The 27,348-nt window shown below is 38.0% G+C and overlaps 1 long non-coding RNA gene across 1 annotated transcript in view; it reads right to left on the reverse strand.

Annotated features, from left to right (window-relative positions):
* Positions 1-27,348, reverse strand: part of LOC137070471 (uncharacterized) — a 71,979-nt gene that overhangs the window by 22,097 nt on the left and 22,534 nt on the right. The window contains exon 2 of the long non-coding RNA XR_010904278.1: positions 26,386-26,443. This is a non-coding gene — a long non-coding RNA (uncharacterized lncRNA). The remainder of the gene's footprint in view (positions 1-26,385; positions 26,444-27,348) is intronic.

Genomic DNA, 27,348 nt, shown 5'->3' on the forward strand with positions numbered 1-27,348 from the left:
AGAGAGAGAGAGAGAGACTTTGACTTTTAACATCTCTTTAATTACCAATCTAAATACATAAAAGCCTTAACACATTACTTCAGAAATTTACATTCCTAAAATAATAAATAAATAAAATAAATACAATCATTTAAAAAAAAGCACTTTTACATCAATACATCACAACCTCCCTCGTCATTGGGTTGACATAAAACATTTCCAACACCCCATAAAAAGAAGAAAGATTCAGTATCGTTCACCAATTCATAATACTTATACTCCATAACCAGCCTACTCTTTACCAAAGCTCTGAACATGCTCAAAGGATCAGTATCATTATTAGACAGCAATTTTCTTTTTCTGGTGAGCCAAATTGCCATTTTTGCCTTTCCAAATAAAACATTTATCAGAACAATTTTGCTTTTGTTCAAGGTGTTATATTTTGGTCCGAAAATAAAGAGACTATTTGTAAAAATAAAACCAAAATTATGGCTCAAATCTCTTAATACATCAAAAATTCCTAACAGCCTTGAACACCCAATAAAAATATGGAAAACTGTTTCTGGAAGACCACAAAACAAACATTCTTCTCCTTGCAAAGGATTTAGATGAGCTTTGTACCGATTTGTTGCTAAAATACAATGAGAAATCCTCCATTGTAAATCCCCAGTTCTTTTTTCGATTGGCATCTTGTACAATGACCTCCAACATCCTTTTGGAGATACACCTGATTCAACAAAATTAGTCCATTTGGTCTCTGGAAGATCTTTCAATGCTCTTAAGTTCAGATATTTGACACAAACAAGATAAAGAGCCTTCTTAGATATAGTGTCAAAAAGACCCAGTTCAGGTGTTGTAAAAAAGAGTAATCTTCCATCTGTCTCCTGCCAATCTCCTACGTTTACCACCACCTTAATGCTGGGGAAATCATTCTTTACCATGTCTACTTGTGATGGAATTAAAGGAAATGACTCTTGTATCTCATGTAGCAATTTTTCAACAGTCCGAACAGAATGAATACCAATCTTCATGGCCAGTTTTTCTGCAGAAATCCATCGGTCAATCGACCGAAGATGACAGATTTTACTTATTCCTGCTTTGACCAGGTTTGTGCATACAGTTTTAGATTTTAAACTCATGCCAGTAAGAAGAGGATTAAAAAGTAATGGTTCTTCAAGAACCCACTCATGGGGAACCTCAGACAATTCTCTTTTAACAACAAATATTTGCCATGCATTTAAAACTGATACATAAAAGGAAGAGAGTCCATTCAAATCCACTTCCTTCAAATTAATTAAGAATAAATGTTTATCCAAGTTCATCCGCCCCACTCTTCTTAGTAGAGCACAAGCAATTTCTGACCAGTTCTGAGACTGATGGTACAGTAGTCTTTGCGCAGTCTGCAGTCTAAAACCAGCCACCTTGGATTTAATGTCCATAAGGCCCTGGCCTCCTTCACTTAGCTGTAGATACAATACTGATTCTCTCAACCAATGTTGTCCATCCCAGAAAAACTGTACCAACACTTTTTGAATTTCCCGAATGAAGTCCTCTGGTGGGTTCAACACAATCAGTTTATGCCATAAAATGGATGCGGCTAGATTATTCACGACCAGCACTCTCCCTCTATAAGAAAGTTGAGGTAAAATCCATTTCCATTTTGATAATCTATTACAGATTTTATCTTTCACGCCTTCCCAGTTCTTTCTTTGATGTTCCTCAGAACCTAAAAAGACACCTAAAAACTTAAATCCTTCTTTTCCCCACTTTACATTTCCTGGGATAACAGGTTTTGCATCGACATTGGAGCATTGTTCTTTACTATTGCACCAAAAAGCTTCTGTTTTGCTCCAGTTCAGTTTTGCAGACGACGCTCTCTCATATAGAGAGATACTGTAATTAAACATATCAATATCTCTTTGATCTTTCACTATCACAGTAATGTCATCTGCATATGCTGTTAACTTTAAAGCATTAGAGTTCCCATCAATCTTAAGACCAGACAGTTCTTTCCTCAAAAGACACAGGAGTGGCTCCACTGCTAATGCATATAACTGACCGGAGAGAGGGCAACCTTGTCTGATACCTTTAAGCATTCTTATTGGTTTACTTAACCCACCTCCTATTTTTAAAATACAAGATGCATTCATATATAATAGTTTGAGCCAAGAAATAAAACCATCTCCAAATCCAAATGCACTCATTGTTTCGTACAGAAAACCATGATCCACTCTATCGAACGCTTTTTCCTGATCCAGGAATAAAAAACCCACATTCATTTCATTTTGTTTAGAAAAATCTAAGATATCTCTCATCATAAAAATATTATCATATATGGTTCTTTCTGGAACACAGTAAGATTGATCTTGACATATTAAATCTCCTAATACAGTTTTCAGCCTATTTGCCAAAACTTTAGCAATTAGCTTGTAATCAGTTGTTAGGATTGACACAGGCCTCCAATTTTTAAGAACACTCAAGTCACCCTTCTTTGGTAGCAGTGTTAACACTGCCCTTTGACAACTTGTGGGAAGGCGTTTTTCTTTAAAACACTCTTGGACCACCTCATTAAAGTCTTTACCGATGTAATTCCACACAGCTTTATAAAAGTCCAGTGAAAGTCCATCAATTCCAGGTGCTCTGCCAGGCTTCATCTGTTTAACAGCATCCGATAACTCCTCAAATGAAACAGTTCTGTCCAAGTGCTCACTTTGTGGTTTAGAAAGAGAAGGCAACTGCTGCAGTAGCTCTGATACACATTCAGTGTCAGTGTCCTCTTTTCTATATAAGTTCGAATAAAAGTCCACTGCAATCTTTCTCATTTCTGTTGCATCAAAAGTCTTACGTCCATCAGGTGTTGTCAAACAATGCATTTGATTTTGTTGTTTTGACACTTTCTCTAAATTAAAAAAATAAGCAGTGGGGGCATCCATCTCATGAACGGACATAAAACGAGATCTTATCAAGGCTCCTTTTGCCCTCACTTGCAACAAATGTTCTAGATCTTGTTTCTTTTCACTCACAATGCCAGCTGAAGATGAATTAGAGTTCTGAATCATACCAGCTGTAATGTTTAAAATCTCATGTTCTATTTCTGAAATTTTTTGTTTTATTTTTCTTGTTGAAAAACATGTATACTGCTGACAAAATATTTTGATTTGCGTCTTCCCTATATCCCACCACTGAATCAAATTCTCAAACTCATTTTTCTTTGAACCCCATTCGTTCCAAAACAATTCAAATTTCTCATAAAAATCTATCTCTTTCAACAGTGCAACATTAAACTTCCAATATGGACTTTTAAATTTAGATTGTGTCAAAATAATATTGACTGTAATAAAATGATGATCTGATAGACAACATGGAAAAATATTACACCCCATGATTCTATTATTCTCCGCACGCTTGACATAAAACCTATCAAGTCTTGCTGCACTTATCCTTCCTTGTGAGACTTTGGTCCATGTATATTGTTTCATCTCTTTATTCCGCTCTCTCCAAACATCTACTAAATCATTTTGAACCATTAAACTTTTTAAAACAGAAACTGATACAGGATGTGGCTCCTCATTATTCCTATCTAAAAGAAAATTAAGAGAACAATTCCAATCCCCACCAATGATTAGCATACCATCTACAGCGTAACTTTTTAAAAACTCTCCCAATTTTCTCAACATAATCATTCTATCTAACCCTTTATTTGGAGCATATATATTTATAAAAACAAATAACTGATTTTCAACTTTAGCTTTCACCATCAAAATACGCCCTTTCTCTAATTCCATTTCTGATAAAATATTGACATTGAGGTGAGGTGAAAATAAAATGGCTACGCCTGCACTAACATTTGTGCCATGACTTAAACAAAGCTTTCCTTTCCACCACATGTTTAGCTCAGATTCATTTTTCATATCGCTATGAGTTTCTTGTAAAAATATAACTTCTGAATCTTTAAGTCTAAGGAACTCAGAAAGCAATCCTCTTTTTCCCCCATCTCTTAGCCCATTCACATTTAAAGATCCCAATCTAAGAATCTGCATTGCAGGGTAAAGAGAAGAAAAAAACAAATAACAGAAAAACACAACAAAAATGAAGATAGATCCCATACCCATGTGACTTATTTTTTCCATTTGGCCAGTTTTACGTTATCTTTTTGAGACTTACGTACAGTTGTTAAAAACTTTTTCAGCCGAAATCTTTTTTGTTTTGAAATGATATCATAGCCTGCCGTCTTCTGAGCTATCGCCACTGATTTTATAAACTTATTAACATCGGGGAAAAACTTCGCAACATCAACTTTTTTCCCTTTAGTTAAGTCTAGAAAATCATTTAATTCTTCGACAGAATAAATGTCCTCCAAAGACTGACTGCAATCAATATCCGAAAACTCTGAGCAATTGTCACAATCCTCCATCAATTCATCATCACTGTTTTCACTCTCCACAAGTGCATTCGCCTGTATCCCGCTACTACTCTGAACATCATCACCATAAACACATTCCTTATCCATAACAACACCAACATTCGGTCCTACAGTATTATCACCAGCTCGTATTAAAGACAAAAACTCACTCACCTCTGACTTTGCGCTTGGATCTATAGCACTCTTCTCGGGTGTAGTCTGAGGAATAACGCTGGGTTCACCTGTTGAAACCGAGGACTCTGAATCCTTATTCCCATTTATCCTCTGTTTCTTTTCTGGAATCGTTACCTCCGTTACAGCTATAGGCCGTTTCTCTTTATCTGGACTTTCATTTTTTTCGCTCTGATCAGTTTGCGCGTCATTGTTTCCGTCATTCTTTGCATTTTCTAATTGTTTCCTATGTGGACACGTAAACTTCTTATGTCCCAAATCGCCGCATTCAAAACAACGAAGGCTTTCTGTCGTTGCAAAAATCATAAAAGAACTGTCTCCATGTTGAATGCGAAACGAGATATCCAGAGACTCAGATTGGGCATTTAAAAACATGAACACTTGTCTTCGAAAAGACATCACATGTTTTAAAGCTGCGTTTTTACACCCGAGCGGAACCATTTTAATGGATCCAGCAAACTTTCCATAACGACTCAATTCTTTTATGATTTGCTCATTTGAAATGAAAGGCGGCGCGTTAGAAATGGTGACTCTAGTAGCCGGTGCGCGTAAAGGCGTCACTTGCACCAGCGTTTCAGACACAACAATTCCATTTTCAACAAGGATGTTTACGAGTTTCTCATCTTTAAGAAAAACTACTACAGCCCTATTCATTCTGGAGGCCGATGCTATGTTTTCGTTTCCTACAATCTCGCCCATTGCTAGAAGCACGTCCTCTACGGTAAATGCTTGGTCCGAAAACACTTTACATCCGTTTTTGATTGATAGCCCAGGCGTTCCCTCACCAGAGAGAGACGCCATGGCCCTTATCACTGAATTAATCCCACAAGTACTTAAAGTAAACCGCAAAGTGATAAAGAACAAACAAACAAACAAACAAAAAGAAAGAAAATACTTAGACTGAAAAATAACACCTTGAAACTAAAAATCAAGCGTGCCGCTCTCACATCCCCACACCACACTTCCGCTCCCAGCATGCAATCCACACAGAGAGAGAGAGAGAGAGAGAGAGAGAGAGAGAGTTATGTGTAAATAGACCGCTGGTGCTCTTTCTTTGTGCTCTAGCAACACATCCTACACTGTCCTACTCTGCACGGGTATGAATTGAAGATGAATGGTGTTTACACCGTTCATTTTTTATCTATGTAAACTTGTATCAGAGTGTAATTGAATTTCTTAACAGTTCAGCTTTGACTTTCAGTTTAAACTAGGGTTGTCAACGTCAATGCATTAATGCATGCGATTTATTCAATTATTTAACGTGTTCAAATAATTTAACGCAAATAAATGACTGAAGCACGGAAAATGGAGTCATTAACGTTATTTATGTTACGTCACGCAGTTATAATTTGATGATCTTAGAAGACGAAAGTTCTTCTAAGGTTTATTTTTCTCCATCATGCCCTGATGGAGTTTTGGTTCCTTGCAACTGTCGCCTTTGGCTTGACTTGCTCAGTTTGGTAGTCACATGCCTGTCCTGTCTTGTGTGCACATGTGGGTTTTGTTATGTGGAGCATGTGCTCCTGTCATTGTCTGATCCCCTTATTATCTGATTAGTGTTTGATTTCTCCCACCTGTTCCCTCTCCTTGTGTTTGTCAGTCTTTAGCACTATTCACACGGGATTAGTATTATCTAGCGACCTCTGTGATTAAGAAATGACTCCCCCACATCTGAGTTTTGCGTGGCGCTTTCGCATGGGATAAGCAAGCCTGTGATTTTAGTCGAATTTACTGACTTCTCCCGGATATGATGTCAAGACTTCGTTATAGATATAGCTGTATGAAATCATAAACAGTCATTGATATCGTTTTGATTATTTTACAGTAGTCTAATAAATAAACATAATTTCGTTCAGTTAGCGAACAGACCTCATAAACTTCCTTTATCACAAGTGAGAAGCTGACGATATACAGCGGAAGATTCATTTTCAAAACTAAATGTAAAAGCGCCTATTTAAAAATCTTGTCATTGTAGGCTACTGTACTATTCTGTTCTGTTTTTCACTAAGAACAGTATTGATGTTAATATTAAACACACCATTCAATCAGATTACTCCCAAATTGATATTCATTCTAAAGTGAAAGTATAATCACTTTAGAATGCACGGGAATTCATAACGTGCGCATTATGAATGCAGACTTTATTCTTCGTGAAAGATAAAGATAGAAATGTTCACAGGAAGAAAAAAAGCTTGCAAATTTTATATACGATCCGCCTAATCCTGGCCAAATCACAGAGATGTCGATTGGCACGGGACTACTATCACAGGACCTCGGTGTGTGGCGAAATATGGTAGGTAATTTGCGGGGGAATTTTTACTTTACAAATTACAGACATGGCCGATTCACACGGGATTAAGATCACAGACATTCTCTGCAATTATTACAAATCACCAGAGGTCCCTAGATAATACTAGTCCCGTGCGAATGGGGCTTTTGTCGAATCATTGTAATGTCTAGGTTTCCCCGTGATTCCCCTTATTGGTATGTTTTGAGTTTATTTGTATTTTCTGATTATGTGTTTTGCCCCATTGTGGGGTTTTTTGTTTTGTGTTTATGTATCTTTTTGTTATAATAAATACACTCCTTTGCACTTGAGTCCTCGCGCCAGTTTTCCTTTGTGTTAAACGTGACAGAACGATCTGACCAAAAGGAGGACTCAGCAGGAGATGTTTTGTTTTCCATGGGCAATGGAACTGGACAGACATTTACAGGTGATGTGGCAGATAAACTCAAAGTACATCCGTCAAAAGGGAATGGGTGTAAAAGAGTTTGCCTGCCAATTCCTCAACGAGGTACATCACCTGTACCTTAATGAAACCAAGAAGGCTTTTAGGTTTTTAACCTCTGCCTGGATATGCCTCTCAGTCCTAGGGCGATAGAGAGAATGGGGACTCCAGATTTCAGCGAGTTCGTGGATCGGCTGGACTCCAGTCTCCCTAGGACCAGGGTTCTGATAAATCTGGTGGTCTGTGTTCCCGTGGTTCCTATTCCGGTGGATCTAGTTCAGGTGGTCCCTGCTCCGGGGGTCCCAAGTTTGACAACCCAGAAACGGAGGAGGAGGTAGAGAAAGACACTTTCTGTCCCTGTACTGGTGATTCCCGTTCCGGTGGATTATGTACCGGTGGATTGTGTACCGGTGATCCCAGTTCTGGTGGATCGTGCTCCGGTGGTCCCGGCTCCGGTGGTCCCTGTTCCAGTGGACTCTGTTCCGAGGGAGCGTGTTCCGGTTGTCCCAGTTCCGATGGATCGTGTACCGGTGGATCGTGTGCCGGTGGTCCCAGTTCCAGTGGACTCCGTTCCGGGGGAGCGTGTTCCGGTGGTCCCAGTTCCGGTGGACTCCGTTCCGGGGGAGCTTGTTCCGGTGGTCCCAGTTCTGGTGGATCGTGTGCCGGTGGATCGTGTGCCGGTGGATTGTGTGCCGGTGGATTGTGTGCCGGTGGATCGTGTGCCAGTGGTCCCAGTTCCGGTGGATCATGTTCCGGTTGTGCCGGTGGTCCCTGTGCCAGTAGACTCTGTGCCGGTGGATGCTGCTGCGCCGGAAATGGCGCCCGGGCATCTGCCTGCGCCAGTCCAGTGCCCTGCTCTGCCCGCACAGCCCTGCCACCCTGCCCTGGAAACCTGAACTTAGTAGGCCATCCTGGCCGCCTAAGACCTGTGGGCCATCTTGGCCGCCCAAACACTGTGGGTCAAAATGGCCATCTGAATTTTTTGATTTCCCCGTCCCTCCATTGTTAACCCCTTCCTTGTTTGTTCCTTCCATGTCTGTCCCTCCCGTCCCGCCCTGGTCTGACCCTCCCATCCCGTCCCGCCCTGTTCTGTCCCTCCCTTCCCGCCTTGGTCTGTCCCTCCCTGGTCTATCCCTCCCGTCCCTAGTGGAGCATCTGGTAGCCGCTCCTTAAGGAGGGGTAGTGTCACATGCCTGTCCTGTCTTGTGTGTACATGTGGGTTTTGTTATGTTAAGCATGTGCTCCTGTCATTGTCTGATCCCTCCCCCTTGTTATCTGATTAATGTTTGATTTCTCCCACCTGTTCCCTCTTGATTTCTTCCCTTTATAAGCTCCTTGTGTTTGTCAGTCTTTGTCGGATCGTTGTTATGTCTGTTTCCCTGTGATTCCCTTTATTGGTATGTTTTGAGTTTATTTGGGTTTTCTGATTATGTGTTTTGCCCCATTGTGTTTTTTTTTGTTTTTGTTTTTTTGTTTCGTGTTTGTTTCTTTTTGTTATAATAAATACATTCCTTTGCACTTGAGTCCTCGCGCCAGTTTTCCTTTGTGTCAAACTTGACATGGGGACACTAAAATGATAATCTAAGTTATTGAACTACATATACAAATAAAATTAATTAGTTCGTATTTAATTCTATAAACTATAATATGGATCTGCCAACATTGCCGCTATATGATAAATTAATATGAGCTGTTGACATCACGTTTTTTCTCCAGAACGACGGTACACCCAAATCAAATTTAGTTTAACACTGTGAAGCTGTTTTGAAACAATTGTCCTTGGAAAAGCTCTATATAAATAAAGTTGATTGATTGATCGATTGATTGAAAGCATCTACCATCACACAAACACCTGTAACCCCAATTTTGCTTCTATGTTTGCAATCAGATCATTTTAAGATGTTAAATTATCCAATAAGCAAATTCATTCAAACAATCAGTCCAAGACAGTGAGTGTGTTTACATGCATGTTCTTAAACCGATTATGCCTAATAAGCCGACAAAAAACGCTAGCGTCTGCATGAAATAAGCACATAAATCACAAATGCAGACTCTTTTAAGACCTAGAAAATTGAAAAGATGTGTTTCTTCTCATGCAGCAGAAGTAGAAGAGGTTCAGTCAAAACGCTGCATCTGTAACTGACGAGGGATAATATGAGCCGTAAATCTCCCGCTGACACGGCGCACGTTTTATTTAAGATCACAACTGACGTAACATTTGAAAAACTCAGAGTCAGATATACAGACATTATTCTTTTTGACGTCCCTACAAGGAAATAACCCGGTTTATTAATAAAGTCATGTAAACACAGTTTACTTGCATTGTCAGTTTACTGGTTTGCATGTAAACGGGGAAAACAGATTATTTCAATAAACTGATTTTTTTGGAGTTATCATCTTACTGGTGTGCATGTAAACGCACCCAGTGTTAAAAGGTTATTTCACCCAAAAATGAAATTTCTGTCATTAATTATTCACCCTGTCATTCCAAACCCGCAAGACCTTTGTCTCTCTTCAGAACACAAATTAAGGTATTTTTTATATAATCCAAGAGATCTCTAGCCCCTAGACACAATTTAATGAACCCCTTTCAAGGTCAAAAAAGGTATTAATGACATCATTAAAATATGTGATTCTGGTTCAATCTTAATGTTATGAAGTGACAAGAATACATGTTGTGCACAAAAAACTAACTAAAATAATGAATTTATTCAACAATCTCTTCTTGTCTGCGCTAGTCTCCTACGCAGTTGACGTTGTAAATACAGCACAGCGCTTTCAAAGCGTTACAGCAGAATATGGCAGAGATTGTTGAACAAACAAACTATTTTGTTTTATTTCGGATTTCATTAAAACAATATCTTGATTTGTGTTCCGAAGATGAACCAACATCTTAAGGGTTTGAAAAAAAGGAGAGTGAGTAATTAATGACAGTGAAGAAAAACCAGTGGTGCGTTTCTCGTTCAACGACATAACTCACTGCTTAACTACCGCAGTACGTTCCATCAATGAAGAAATCAACAATCTAGTCACAACTGTTTCCCAAAACCTTATTGTTGCAAATATGTCGGCCAACCATGTTGGTTAATAAGGATAATAAGGATTTATTTAGTCCACGTCAAACAAAAAAGAAACTCTGCTTCTAACCACAGGTCGAGATCTGTCAATGGAACCACACAAGTTTGCATTGCTGTTTGGGAATGTTCATTGGAACGATGGTGTCGGGGAAACACCAACTGGTTGAACTATGTTGATAATGATGGAACTTGTGACTATAGTTGACTAACAATGCTTTTGGGAAACGCACCCCTGGCTGATTACATTAAAGAAGATAAATGGAATATAAAAGAGGCATTTGGTCAAGATCTTGTATTGACGATGCAAGAGTCCAGCACTCTGTCAAGTCTCCTCCAGCACATCCCAAAGGCTTCAGTGTATTTAAGGCCTGGACTCACAGGTGCCAATTCAGGTGTGAAATTGATTCTTCATGCTCTCTCAACCATTCTTTCACAATGTCAGCCAGATGAATCCTGACATTGTTATCCTAGAATATGGCTATATATGGTTGTTTAAGAAATGAAGCGCTACACACTCCATCAATCAGGGTCAGAAGAGCTGTTGCCAAATAAACAACATGCTAAAAACATACTAATCACTGCAATAATTATCCAGTCATATTATTATTATTATTTATTTTTGTTGACAAGATTAACACTAAAAAGTCAAAAGATGGATTCAGTTTAAACACCCCCGAGGGTAGACGGCTCTGTGGCACAAGGAGAGGAAAAAAACAAACTTGTAAAGATTGCTTTGCTGTGGGATCAGATGTATCAGTGTCCCCAAAGTTCCAGATATTTGAAGCATGGCATAATTCCAAACAAATCGCTCCACACTGGTAATGGAGATGCTCCTAATTCCCCTCGGACCTTCAGCACTTGTAACGCTGCTGCTACGCACTTTGGGCCGTCCTTCAAAAAAGCCTAACCAGGAGGGACTTGTTTGCTGTCTTGCTCTCCAGCCCCCACCCCCCACTCACATCCTTACATGCTCACCCGCTTCAGCCCGAGTGGACTGAATTATTCATGCTGATCTTCAAATGTGTTCATCATGTTTCACAAGTCAAATGGGGAGTTTTGTGAGAGAGAGAGAGAGAGAGAGAGAGAGAGAGAGAGAGAGAGAGAGAGAGAGAGAGAGAGAGAGAGAGAGAGAGAGAGAGAGAGAGAGAGAGAGAGAGAGAGAGAGAGAGAGAGAGAGAGACATGCATGTTTATGGAAATGTAAAGAGACTAAACTGATTTTTTTATTTTTTTATTTTTTTAAGGCACATGCTTAGTTTATTGAGTGTTTTAACAGGACGTGATGTTGATTATGTGCTTCTGAGGCATCCTCGAATATGCTGGATCACAATGTCTGTTGTGAAAGTACACCTCTAACCTGATAAGATCTTAATATACCAGGGCGATCGTAAATAAGCCTCGGACAGGGATTGTGGCTCAGTTGTAACCAAAGACCTTTAAAACAAAAACAAAGCTTCACAAGAGAACGTGCCTATGGTGCCTTTGGCTTAACTGTTAGGATTTTTGGTAGGCCAAACTGACATGCACACAAACCATTTCTGATGTTGAACATTTCACAAGGAAGGCTTTTAGGCCTGGCAGCATGACAGTTGAGGGAATAGACTGTGCAGGAATGAGGGGGGTTGAGGGGTAACCATGCAACTTTAAAGAGACAACACAATGTAAGAACAGTTTGTTTTTTTGAGAGACACAGAAACAGACAGACAAAAGAGAAGAGAGAGAGAAAGACATTCCATTTTCTTTTCACATTTACAAGCCAAGCTATGAGGCCACTTTGACGTTCTCCATCTGCGATCTGTATCTTTCCATTACAATCTTTTGTTCCCACTCTTTACATTTTGAGAAACTGCGATGACATATGCTAATTTGAGAAGATCAATTTCAGTGGAATGAATTAAATCTGTAGTTAAATCAAACTGCAATATTAAGCATAAAACCAGCGAACACAAAACATCCACTTAATGTGAGTGTATGATTCTCATTTGGTTATTGTATGGGAACCTATATCTTAAACAAAACATGTTTTGTTTCGTTTTTTTTTAGAACCTTAAACTAACGTTCCAAAAAATCTAAAAAATGTTAGCTGGGGAAGCCACCTTTTCACTGTCTGCAACCTCTGGATTTGCCCTCTAGTGGAAGTCATAATGAACTTTCAATTTGTTTGTGAAGCTTTACTTTACCGGTAAAGGAGCACCACAGCAACAGCATTTCCCTCAGCTTATTAAACATGGCAGGTTGTATGAATAATGATTGAATCACAATATGACAAATGACCACCAATACTTTTGGAGCAACCATATACTGGGTTGCCCAGTGTTAAACAACATAATTATTTCTGACTCTTTTTTTGTTCGTACCTGTTCATTCTTAGAAGTAGCAGGTGTTTAGGATACATACTGATACAATTATTGTTACCCAGTGTGCAACCTCTATGTGTTTCCAGTAAAAACGAATGACTTCTGGTCTAACATCTGTCATAAGGAGTGAAAAACAGCTTAATAATAACCTTATCATGGGACTGTTTCACAAGAGAAATAATCATTGAATGCTTCAGGGTGAGTAATGTCACTAAACCATCAAAAAGAGAAGAACAGAAGCATAATAAAATGCACGGTTCTGATTTGTGGACTGCGATGTGGCAGTCATCTCACGGCAATTTGGTTAGCTGACTCTGAGAGGACCGGTCCGAGTTCTTTCCAGCTGCTCTAGCAACAACAGAAAAGGCAATAAAAAGCATTCATCAAAAAGCCTCAGTGAGTAGGGCAATTCATTCAGAGGCCAGGGAAGAGAAATATCATCAATATTTGACATTGTTTTATGGAGAAGCCACTTGATTTCATCCCATGATGCCCGAAATGACCACGAGCAATCAATTACAGCGCTCAAAAATTGTGTGCATTTCTTATTTTGAGAGGCTGGCTGCTGTTGTCATTCTCTTCACACATATTTTAGCCAGACCATAACCATTCCGCCATAAACAATGTAGCAACGTAGCAGCAACATCGTTGGAGCATTTTGGGAACGCTCAAGATCTCAAGTGCGTTACGGTGATGTCGGCGGGTCCCTGTGAGGCTACGACGACTGTGATTTGTGGCTGTGGAAGACTAATGAAGTGGTCGGCATGCCACCCTGCTTCTTTTGCAAGATCAATTCGGTGGCGTGCGGCAGCAGCATGTTTTATGAATGATGGAGACCTCCTCAGGCCATCCATATACCTGAGCCTCCGTGTCACTGCGGGCCCCCTCTGCACCAGGAGGCAGGGAAGTGGCCATCCTTCTTGTTTGCAACACAATACATTATTGCAAGCAGGCTGCATCAACACTAACTGCTGAGAAAGACAGAAAATAGTTAATGACTTTGTGATCTCCTCCTGGAAGCGTCCAGAACGACCGCTCCGATGTATTCCACCACGCGTCGTCGCGGCAGACAGGCCTTTAAGATGATAGTCATTACCTGAGTCCAGCTAGCAGCAGGTGACTGCGGTCTCTGGAGAGAGCTTGCTTTTAACGGCAAATGAATTCAAAGAAGGATTTTTAGATATTCACTTCCCTGACCTTTGATCGCTCAGAGACGGAGATTTTATGCGTGTGTTTGTGTAATGAGATAGTTTACCATATTTAATTCAGCTCTGCATTCGCGGGGTAATGGCGTGTTTGTCTGGGTGATTAAGTGCTATCTCTGTCTCGGTGACACTGTTGAACTTCGCCATAAAATAGGTTGCAGAGGAAAAAGGAAGAGAACGCAATCTGATTCGATATCGTTTTATCATCTAAAAACACTCTCATTATAATTAGCTCGTTTTCTGCGGGGGGAAATGTAAAGCAGTGTTTTAAAAGCGAGGAACGACGCCCTTTGGCTCGCTCAGGCGGGCTACTCCTGCGAGCGTGTGTCAATAAGAAGAATCTGACGCCGGCGTTTTTGTGTTGCAGGATCACAGTGCACAGCTCATCTGAGCCATCGGTGGCATTTTGAAAGGAGAACATCATATATAAAGTTGTAATGAATGCAGCCTCCTGTGGAGAGGTTGAAAGGGAAAAGTAGAACACAATGAATACTTGCCAAGAGTTTCGTGGAAGCTATGAAATTTAAAGGCCTTCCTTTATTTTTGCTCAGATTAAACTGAAAAAGAAAAAAAAAAAGCTGCGAGAAGGCAAAGCAGAATGATAGTAAGAGAGACGGAGAGAGGGTGAACCATACTTGTACTTTTAATCTGAACTTTGTGATTGATTGACTCGGGCTGTCTTTAAATCAACCCTGCTCTGACAGCAGTCTTCTTTTATTATAATCCGCGTGTCAGAAGTGCGCAGGTTATGGAGACGATGACGAGGAGAGAAGCACCTCAGCCAGCTTACCAATCGAGCCGAGGCACTGACACAGCAGCACCAGCCTCAATATGAGTTTTTATGTGCCTTCTCATTTCACTTCAGAATGAGACGAGAAAAAAAAAAGCTTATGAGCTGATGATTGTTTCAGATATTCAGGGAGGAAAAAAGCAGACTTACTTATCAATAACCATAATCGAATGGGATGGTGGTGTGCCAATAGCGGCTGCCTAGACATCACAGAGGTGTTTAATATTAGATGTTTCTCAGGTACTCTTTTCTTCTATAGAGAAGACTGCACATCCTACACAAGTTGGGTGCAGGTGACACAATGCAACAAACACAGGGTATATGGAGATGCAGATATCAACAGATAAATGTCTGCACACTTCATTTTTATTAAACCAATGCAACATTTTGACTTTTCAGTTTTTTATGATTATTATATTGGTGTCAATTTACATTAAGTGCCTTTAACTATGCACTAACATTTGATACAGTTCACTTATTGTGTAGATACATGGTTTTACATTGTATTTCTATTTCAAAAAATACTTGCATGTAATTACAGCTGTAATTAATTTCTGTAAATACATTCATAATTACACTGTTGACCCTCCCCTTAGATCTTGACCCACCCTTAAACGTGACCATATCAAACATATCCCTAACACCCACCTTAGTAGCAGCAAAAGTGTTACATTGTACTCATTTATTTATTTTTATGTAAGTACATAGTAGTTAAAGACACCTAATATAAAGTGGGACCAGTGCATTTGATAAAATAACATTCTAGTGCAATACAACCAGGTACAATGGGAATAAAAGCTACTGAATAGTCCCTTGATTTAGTTTTCTCCCTAAATGCTTAACAAAGGGTTAGTTCACCTAAAAATGAAATTGATGTCATTAATGACTCACCCTAATGTTATTCCACACCCGTAAGACCTCCGTTCATCATCAGAACACAGTTTAAGTTATTTTATATTTAGTTCGAGAGCGTATTCAAGTGTATGCACACTTTACTGTCCATGTCTAGAAAGGGAATAAAAAACATCATCAAAGTAGTCCATATGTGACACCAGTTAGTTCATTAGAGTCTATTGAAGCATCAAAAACACATCTTGGTCCAAAAAACTACAACTTTATTCAGTAATTGTCTTCTCTTCCAAGATTGTTTTCAATCTTCAAATAAAGATTCAAATGGTTATGAATCAGTGTATTGATTCATGTTTCGGAATGTGTGTCAAACTGTCAAACCGCTGAAATCACGTGACATTGGCGATCCGAATCATGAATCAATACGCTGAATCATAACCGTTCAAATCTTTATTTTGAGGATTGAAGACAAACAAGGAAGAGAAGACAATGCTGAATAAAGTCGTAGTTTTTGTGATTTTTGGACCAAAATGTATTTTCGATGCTTCAAGAGATTCTAATTAACCCACTGATGTCACATATGGACTACTTTGATGATGTTTCTATTAGCTTTCTGGACATGGAGAGTAAAGTATACACTTGAATACGCTCTCGGACTAAATATAAAATATCTTAAACTGTGTTCTGAAGATGAACGGAGGTCTTACGGGTGTGGAACCAAACCATTAAAGACATCAATATCATTTTTGGGTGAACTAACCCTTTAAACATTGACAATTGTCAGTGCATGCAATAATGAAATATAGAATTTAAGGTAATTTAACCTCACATGTAATAATGTTTAAATGCAGAATGTTTGCTTTTTTTTTTTTTTTAAATGCAGTTTTATAATGAGAATATCTGAATAAAAAAATATTACTATATTTAATTATATTCAGCAAGCAAGCAAGCAACAAATGAATGAATGAATGAATGAATGAATGAATGAATGAATGAATGAATGAATGAATGAATGAATGAATGAATGAATGAATGAATGAATGAATGAATGAACACATTTTTGCTTTTGGTTTTCAGCTTTTCTTGAATAGTTTGCATAACTGAAAGGGGAGGGGGGACAAATAAATATATAATTGATATACCATTTGCAGTGGTTATTTTGATTAAGTATGTACTTAAATTTCACTCAGATTTATATTACTTAAATGTATTTGTTGCTATATCAACAGTATTTGTATATGTTGACAAATTTAGCCCTATCATTATCACTTCAGCTCCCCTGAGGGCCTTTCGCCTCAGGCTTTAGCTGCCGTCTTCATATGTGCATGATTTTTAATCAAAACAAACTTCATTCATTTTCTAAATTTATTTTACACAAACTGTGTTGCTCCATCAATATTCAATAACAATATAAACTTGATAATTACATATTTTGGCCTATGTTGTGTTTGAGGGGCATTTTGCATCCTATACTATTTTCTAAGGCGCTCATGGTGTCCACACACCAGGACAGCCTGTTGGAATTCAAAACGCAATGCATCACACCATTATGTCTCAGTCTAGATGTGTATATCCTTGCAAAATGTGCAAAATTTGGAGTCATGCTTGAGTTCTCTCTCCCACCTGCAGTAAGACCATCTGCTCTTCATGTAGGGTGACCTGAGAGTATTGGCTCAAGCCTTTTTGTAAGGATACATAACTTCAATCAAACATGCATTCTCTCTCTGTGATGTTGTGAACACACACACACACACACACACACACACACACACACACACACACACACACACACACACACACACACACACACACACACACCACACACACACACCATACCAACACTGTAATTTACAGGAAATCGTTCAGTGCAGACATATGCACACCCACAAATGCACACACACACTGGCTCATTCACACACACACACACACACATGCTTGGAGGCAGGCACGCACACAGCTGAAAGTAGTCTCAGGGTGAGATTGACCATGAGATAACTCTGCAAGAAAGAAGCCCTCTCTTGTTCCCTTGAGTGTTCTACATTTATTTTCCTTTATATATTATTCAAGTTAAAATAATTAATTCAGGATATTAAATCAAGATGTTGGAAATCAATCCAAATGCTGTCTCGGTCTGGATTTCATTACAGCACTGTGACTGTGACTGGTTAAGCAGGGTTTTGCTTCGCAGGCACGCCGAAGCTGTTACGTGCCATCTGATTGGCCGCTTAAACAATGTTTTTATTCACCACTGTCAGAGCACTTACGTGTAATCTGATTGGCTTGCGGAAATATTTTGGCATGATTCCAATTAGATGGTCCGGCTGTCACCTATAATGAAACATATTGTTGTGATCAGTTAAAAACCCTCAGTGGTTCCCAGAGTTAATTTGATTTGCATAAAGAGGAGACTGGGGCTAGTTGTCACATATGGAAGTTTTCATAAAGGTAATACCTCCAGTCAGACAAATGTATTTTAGCTGTGCGTGTGTTGCTTTTCAGCAAATAGATCAACAACTGTCTGAAACAGCAATCATTTATTCAGATGATGATGATGATGATGATTATTTACAATTAAAATTCCAATATCAGCATATTTATTTGTAATATCAGAACACAATAAAACCACATTGGCATACATCCAGACAAGAGTCAATTCAATACAATGAAGACAGGCAGATTATATTTTTTAATGAACACTCTAAATAATGCTGGGTTGTATGGGCAAACCCAGTCGTTGGGTTAAATTGTTTAAAAGATGTTTTTTAACCCAACAGTTGGGTTTGTCCATATTTGACCCAAATTTGGGTTGAAACAACCCAGCATTTTTTAAAGTGGATGTCAAGCCAGGATGTCTCATTTTTCTTTCAAGCTGTTTTAATCATTATAATTTTATACAAAATTTTTTGGCCAAAAAGAAAAAAAAAGTTTGATATTTTCTTACCAGTTGCATAAATGGTTCCATTGTGACAACATAACCCCTCTAACAAAACAAGTTGAATAATTTGTGTTTTTTTCTTGGGCAATAACAGTGGAAATAGTGTTGTCCAAGACTTTAAAGTTGATTTGCCTTAACAGAAATTTAAAAAAAAAAGAGGAAAAAAAGAACCTGTCCTGAGAAATATTCACTGGAATTAAAAGTGTGACTAGCCCTGGACTTGTACATTTCATTTAGCTTGTACAGCTTTATATTTAGCATGCGATGCTATGAAATATAAAACCAGTGTGCGTTTCCAAAAACGAATGTTAAATTAGTATGAACAAGCTGTGTCAAGAATTTTAAATCTCCAGACCTGTATATTGTATCATTTATGTGTTCTCCTTCGCTGTCTCCCCAAGAAGACAAGCTGGCTACTGGCTTTATGGGAAATCCGCTCTCTATCCCGAACGTCTGCCCGAATCAATACTCTTGTGAGATGACACCACAGTGGACTTATCCTGTTTTATGTTGATGGCTAGCTAATTTTGGAATGGCGACATGTTTCTTCTCCTCTACCGACAGACATGGTATAATTTTGTGGTAAAAACGTCAATCAGGCGGCAGGATGCTTTGGGCTGAGGAGGCTGGATTCAGGGTGAATTTATTGATGGAAAATGTATCTATATACTGTTTGAGACACTCTTAACCCCAAATCTGGATGTTGGTGATAATTCCCGGTTGTTAAAGTGACAGCGCGCAGTGGCCCTCCGCGAGGCACAGAATGTACGAGGTCGGCTCTGCCTATTAGTGTGCAGTATTTCACACACAGACACACACATGGGGATGAGCTGAGTGAGACCTGGGTCAACACAAACACACACATACACATATACAATAACTAAGAGTACATACCGAAATACACACACACATACTGAAGTATAGTGATTACCCAGGGATCTACAGGAAGAAGGAAGGTAACAGTGCACAAACAGCAACAACAAAGGCTCGCTCTCTTTTAAAAGTTATGCAGTTACGCTAAAGGTTATATCTGAGCTATCTGCGCGGTGCAGGACATATCGATACTGCACTCGGCTCTGGATCCGTGTCTGGTCAATTGCCTTCATCTTGAAATGGTTTAGCCTGTTTAATTTCATAGATTTGTCCATATTGTTTAAGATAACTTTCTCAAAGCTCTTTTGAAAATGACAATCGATATCTGTCACAGATTTCAAAGTGAATAATTGCCCTAATTAATACCCATCGGCAATTTCATATTGATAGTCTGGTCTTGAGTGCTGTGAATTGTCTGGATGGTACTTGTTTTGTGGACTTGCAGCAAAATGTTTTGGATGTTGAAGTGTGTGTAAATGAGATGGCTATCCAGGTCAGTGCTTGACAACACTCTGTATCTCTCATGCACTCAAAAAAAAAAAAAAAAAAAACACAGACACACACACACACACTCACACTGAAAGCATAAGCTGGTTTTCCGATCACGTCAGTAGCGGTAGTTAAAGGCTGTACTGTGACACTGAGGGAGCTGTCAAAAGGCTCTGGACTTATTTCATGTAAGGTACCCTAGCCATTAGCTCACACTGACCTTTCCTGCAATTTCCTTCTGTCAGATTCACAACACTCTCCTGTGTAGTCCGCATGTGTGTGTGTGTGTGTGCTCGTGTTTTCCGTGATTGCATGCAAGATTTTTATTTTATTTGAATTCTCCAGGCTATGAAAAAAACCACATTAAAACACTGTGAGGAGGAAAACACATTTGATCTAAAAAAAAAAAAAAAAAAAAAAAAACATGTTTGTCAACATGTTTCTCGCTATTCCCAAACATATGTGCTTACACGCCGGAATGCGCTTTCGAAACCAGATGCAAACATATGCATTTGTCTATTCTTCTAATCCTTAGTAATTGGAAATTAATTCAACGGCCGTCCAGAGAAATCGATAAAGAATTAATGAAAGGAAAGAGAGAGTCATTAAAAGCAATAAAGAGGGAGGTTATGATGGCATCAGTAGCAGACAGAGAGATGGGGAAAGTGGAGGGGGTGTCATTTCTGTGGGTTTTTTTTTTTTAGCTCATTTGAATAAAAATGAGAACAATTTGTAAACTGCTATATTAAAATGTATTTTATTCATATTTGTATTTATTTAATTTTATTACACTATATTATTATTTGTTAATGTACTAATTTCAAATTATCTTTCTGATCATGTAACACATAGATATACAGACGGACAGACAGACAGACAGACAGACAGACCGACCGATAGACAGACAGACAGACAGACAGACAGACTGATAGATAGATAGATAGATAGATAGATAGATAGATAGATAGATAGATAGATAGATAGATAGATAGATAGATAGATAGATAGATAGATAGATAGATAGATATTATGTTATGTTATGTTATGTTATGTTATGTTATGTTATGTTATGTTATATTATATTATATTATATTATATTATATTATATTATATTATATTATATTATATTATATTATATTATATTATATTATAAATGACATTATATTATCTGGATAATTCCAATGAATTACGAAAATAACCCATTGCTCAATAATAGCAATGCTTAAGGTTTCTAGGTTTAAATTCAGTATTGAATCCAAGATTTATTACATATACACACTGTACATTATCTGTAATGGAAATAGTTCGGCACAGAGTCTACGCATATACTGCACAGATATACTGTACCACTAAAGCTGCCCGCCACACAGAGAGTATCACAGCCCTGATGTTCACCTACCATTCACCCAGCCCATAAAGCTGACAGACTGAAACAATACAGCCACTGGCGTCTGTGCTGGGATAATAGAGAATGGCCAGTAGCTGGCGGTAATATTGCTGGATAAATGATTATTGATTAGATAAAGGTTGAGATAATCATTAGCCTTTATCCGTTTCACTCAGTGTCTCTGACCTTTCTGCCTCTCCCTCTCCCTCTCTCTGGAGTTATCTGTATGACGATATGATCATCTGTGTCACACACACGAATATGGGAATATGGGTTAGAGAGAATGAGGAGGAGTGAGAGAATATAGGGGGAAATGACAAGTGTTTTACTGTCTGTGGGATATGTTTGATTATTTAGATTCTCTCTCTCTCTCTCTCTCTCTCTCTCTCTCTCTCTCTCTCTCTCTCTCTCTCTCTCTCTCTCTCTCTCTCTCTCTCTCTCTCTCTCTCTCTCTCTCTCTCTCTCTCTCTCTCTCTCTCTCTGTGGTGTGTGTGTTCCTTGCTCTGATACTATATGGGGTTCTATCAGTTATTTTTATTGATTCAATTCTTGCAATCCTAACACTAGCATTGTTTACTTAATTACACTTGGGTCTGAATGAGAGCGAGGCAAGACTTGGATGCTGAAAGCTCTTGACATGTACTCACCAAAGCAAACAGATCCATAATAAATCCACTGGGGACAACATCTTCTTTGTACCCAGTGTTTGTGTAGATTTGTGTGCGGGAATGAAGCAAGATACAGAGAAAAGGAAAATTATCTAATGGAATTCAAATTGAAATCTACAATTATTTGAACCTATTTTGGAAAAACAATAAATGACAATACAAAACTATTTCTAGTTCAAATCAGGCTGGAGAACATCATCAGGCTTTACCCAAACTTTTGGCGTTAATGCAGATTTTCTTAAATTAAAAAGAAAAACTCATAATAATTTGTTTAAATATGTTTTACTCGGTCTAATTGTATAATTTGACACTGCCTTAAAATAAATGTAAAATTTTAATAAAATTAGATTTTTTTTTAAACGGCTCATCTAGCCACACACGTATTGACATTTGTTGATTTATGCATTTAAAAAGACATTAACATTTTTTAATTTGTCATGAATCTTCCTTATTTCCTGTAATTCAAATGTGATTTATCCCTCTCTCTCTCTCTCTCTAACCCATTCAAAAAGTTGCGGTGTGTGTGTATACTTTCATCTATTTATTTGTAAGCGTTTGCACTACGAGGAAGAGCGTGAAAGCTCTCGGCCTGCATTATAACACATATAGTTCCTATGGCGGCTTTATTTATTGAATTACTCTAAATTTCCCTCTTAATAGCCAGTTAAGCAGCAGCAGACCCTTGCTAACATCTGGCTGCAATCAGCAGAGGAAATCCGCTTCTTTGCCTTTTGTTCTATTTATTCACAAACCCATGCTGGAATTGCAATGTTTATTTAAAGTAATACTGCCCGTACAACTACTGTACAGAGAGACATTTGGACGTTTTTACACAGAATTACATTTCCTAAACAATTGTCTCTGACAATGCCTGTGGTTAAGCTGCATTGTGGTGTTGTGGCTTTAATGTTTTGCATGAACAGAATTGTAATTGGGCTGGAGTTTCAGCGTTCTGCAGCAAGTGTATCAGAGACGGGATGCTTCAGAAGCTCACAAAGATGTGCTCTGAATCATCGGTTAGCTCAGAATGACACATTTCACCCAATACCTCAGTGTGTGACTTTCCACTGGCTTTGTTGCAGTTTGTTGTGGTAGACGATCATTGAAAAGTGTCTCTTGTAACAGACCGGCAAATATTTGCGATATAATTTAATAGTCCTAATTTTTGAGTTTTCACTAACATAATTTAATGGAAAATACAGCATCACAATGACAAAATCTTACTTACACAATAAAGAGTACCACAGTATCGTGTTATGGAAAAAATCAATTCATTAAAACGTTCAATCACCCTAAAAATTGTTTTTAAAAAAAAAGACAGCACCAAAAATGACAAATGTGGTTTAGTTTTTATTAACACATTTACAGTACAACAGTGACTCAGTGAAGGAAAAACATGCTGATCCAGAACATTATGGAATATAATTTCCCATTGACGCAACACATATGAGTGTTTCTGACAGACAGGTCAGAGCCTTGGCCGCATGAAAACATAACCAGTTCAAACGTTTCTTCGTGGTGATAAAAACCATATGGATGTCAGTTACACAGCTTAAATAAGCATTTGCACAACTCGCAGGCCAGCTCTGCACACCCGGCTGACTATGAAAATAATTAGTGCGTGAGCTGGAGCTCTTGTGGTGGCTAAGCTCACAGCTAACAACCCCCTGAAGAGCTTCTGTGCGAGCCCCCCTCAAGGTCTGTGTGTATGGAGAGTCTGGAGGGACAAACACAACTGTGGCTTTTCAACAATGCTCTTTCTCCCGTGGCTGCAAAGTTTACTTTTAGGAATGGCAGAAAGAGCTTTGTAAATGAGATAAATATATGACAACCTCATGATAATTGTATTTTATAGCTTTGTATTTGTTTAAAGGGGAGGGGGGAAGGGTATTTAAGATTATTCACAGACAGGAAGGGAAATAAGCAGATGATCAGTATCTGTGAAGGAATATATTGAGAAAAATGGTGTAGAAATAATTTCTGAGTGAAGTTGTTTCTACAAATGTAATAAATTATTAAAAAAGAAAAGTGAAGTTACACAATAATTAGCCATGACATTTTGAAATATTATGTAAACAAAAACTTTATATAAACTTCAATAAACTTTGTTTTATTTACAATTTGTGTGTGTGTGTGTGTGTGTGTGTGTGTGTGTGTGTGTGTGTGTGTGTGTGTGTGTGTGTGTGTGTGTGTGTGTGTGTGTGTGTGTGTGTGTGTGTGTGTGTGTGTGAGAGAACCTGTTTATGTGGTTTATGAGGACACAAATTTGTATAATTACATGGGTATTACACTGGTATTACTCTATAAATGTGGTTTATGAGGACATATCAAATGTCCTCATAATTCAAATGGCCTTAAAAACATACTAAATGATGTTTTTTTTAAAAAGTAAAAATGCAGCATGTTTCCTGTGATGGGTAGGTTTAGGGGCAGAGGCAGTGTAAGGGGATAGAAAATACGGTTTGTACAGTATAAAAACCATTACGCCTATGGAGAGTCCCTGTAAACCACATAGACCAATGTGTGTGTGTGTGTGTGTGTGTGTGTGTGTGTGTGTGTGTGTGTGTGTGTGTGTGTGTGTGTGTGTGTGTGTGTGTGTGTGTGTGTGTGTGTGTGTGTGTGTGTGTGTGTGTGTGTGAAATCATACAGGATGATTTTATTTATTTTTTGAGAAATTAAAAAGCAGAATGTTTCCTGTGATGGGTAGGTTTAGGGGTAGGAGCAGTGTAAGGGGATAGAAAATACGGTTTGTACAGTATAAAAACCATTACGCCTATGGATTGTCCCCATATGTCACAAAAACAAACTCTGTGTGTGTGTGTGTGTGTGTGTGTGTGTGTGTGTGTGTGTGTGTGTGTGTGTGTGTGTGTGTGTGTGTGTGTGTGTGCGTTTATTTTTTATGTTTCTGAAAGAGGTCTTTTATGCTCATCAAGGCTACAGAATTCTAATATATTTTTCTAATATATATTCTAATTATTCTAATATATTTTAAAATGAACTCCTGTAATGACAAAGCTTAATTGTCAACATATTTATTCCAATCTTCAGTGTCACATGATCCTTCAAAAATCATTCTAATATGCTGATTTGTTTCTAAAGAAATATTTCTAATAATAAATGTTGAAAACAGTAGTACTGCTGTGTGTGAAAACAAGATATGTGTGTATATATATATATATATATATATATATATATATATATATATATATATATATATATATATATATATATATATATATATATATATATATATATATATATATATATATATATATATATATATTTTATCAATGTTTATAATTTACACTAACACTTTAAAATAACTTTTGATCATATCCTGCATATATATATATATATATATATATATATATATATATATATATATATATACACACACACACACACACACACACACACACTTCTATGTATCATCAGCGTTTATTTATGTTATGTTGTAATTTTTTCTTATATTATATTTATTGTTAACATTATTATTATTTATGTTCATATATGTATTACATACGTTCATATATTCCTCACTTTGGCAATATTGTGTTATTTACATTCATGCCAATAAAGCAGTCTTGAATTTGAATTTATATAAGTTAAACTTGTATATGTTTTCTTTCTTTCTTTCTTTCTTTCTTTCTTTCTTTCTTTCTTTCTTTCTTTCTTTCTTTCTTTCTTTCTTTCTTTCTTTCTTTCTTTCTTTCTTTCTTTCTTTCTTTCTTTCTTTCTTTCTTTCTTTCTTATTCCATCAATCCTTGCTTCTTTTTTCAATCATACGGCTCTGTAAATATTTCATCTGGTCATCTGTATGTGTGTGGTGTGAAGTGTCATTTAGTCAGGTAAAGTGCAGCAGGGCAGACTGTTAGAGGTGAAGAAGAGTGAGGGGGCAGATGGAAGAGTGTAACTGTAATGGGATGTGAAAGGGAGAGACCGATAACTAATGTGCTTCCTGTGTTCTCCCTTCTTACTTGTCATCTCTCCCTCTTTCACTCAGAAAGAGCATCTCTCTGTTTCTGGATATGCGTGAGTGTGCATGTCCGCTGATGCTGATGTGTGTAAGATGATGAAGATGATGATGATGTGTCTACTTGTGTGTGAAAGAGTAAAAAAGAGAGCGAGAACGGTGATGAGGAGAAGTAAATGAGAGGTGACTGAGACGTTCACTTAGCAGACAGAATGATATTAACAGCGACAGACACCTTTCTATGCATATCAGCGGCATGCGTGTGTGCACCTTTCGCTTTGGTCTGTCTGTATTTTCGTGCATATGGTTCTTATCTTGTGTAATTTCATTTACTATTGTTGATGAGCTTGTTATTTATGCAAAAATTACTTGGTGTGACTAGACTGATTCTTGTCTTTGACACAGGTGGATGAGAGATTGATCTGTATGAGAGAGTGAATGCATGAATGTGAGTGTGAACATGATGTGATTTGACACTGACCTGAATTCAGGAAATCATATACAAGCACTATCCATCTGATTCTTCAGGATATTCCCTTCTATAAAAAAAAAAGAACAATTAAAAGCTTCAACTTCAAAAGTGATATTAAAGGGGTGGTAAAACATGATTTCACTTTTCTAACTTTAGCTAGTGTTGAGCATACACAGCATCTGCTAAGTTACAACGTTTAAAGTTTAAAGCAAAGGGAGATATTTGCTTTTAAAGAAAAAAGTTTCTACAACCCATTCTCACTCCCAAGGTGTCAAAATCCGAAGCATGGTCAAGTGCCTTCTGTGTCATAATGAATACACTAAAGGTACCCTTAGGCGTCATTTTTTTGACCCGCTGGGTGCTCCATTCATTTAAATGAGAAACCTTTGGCGTCATACACAGACACACTGGGTATGGGAATGTTATTGTCATGGTGAAATTTTATTGGTTTATAATTTTGCCATTATGACATGATGGAGTGTGATTCTCAATTTAATCAGCAAGCATAATTTCATTTACATTTATTTTATTTACGCTATTTAGACACGTTTTAACATGTAACCCAACCCATCCCTAAACCTACCAATTTGCGTGAACATGATATAAAACTATTACAGGATATAACATATGACTGCATCCACGAGTTATTCAAAAAAAGTTTAATAATCTAAGTTTGTTTAAAGAAAATCCCCAAAAGCGATAGGCATCTCCATCCGCCGAAGATCATGAACACATCAAATTTCAAATATTGCCGCCCGTCACGTCAGATTTCATAGTGAAATTGCATCGGCTCTCGTCTGTCTTGTGACCAATTGCGTCATTACGTCAGCATTGATTGTAAAATGTCAGTGGCTCTCGCATGTCTTGTGAGTGTGACCAATTCCGTCATTACGTCAGCATTGATTGTAAATGTCATTGGTTCTCGTGTGTCTTGTGACCGATTGTGTCATGCTCAAGAGTCGTTGAATCATT

The sequence above is a fragment of the Pseudorasbora parva genome, chromosome 1 (assembly GCF_024679245.1).
Source record: "Pseudorasbora parva isolate DD20220531a chromosome 1, ASM2467924v1, whole genome shotgun sequence".
Classification (NCBI taxonomy): Eukaryota; Metazoa; Chordata; class Actinopteri; order Cypriniformes; family Gobionidae; genus Pseudorasbora; species Pseudorasbora parva.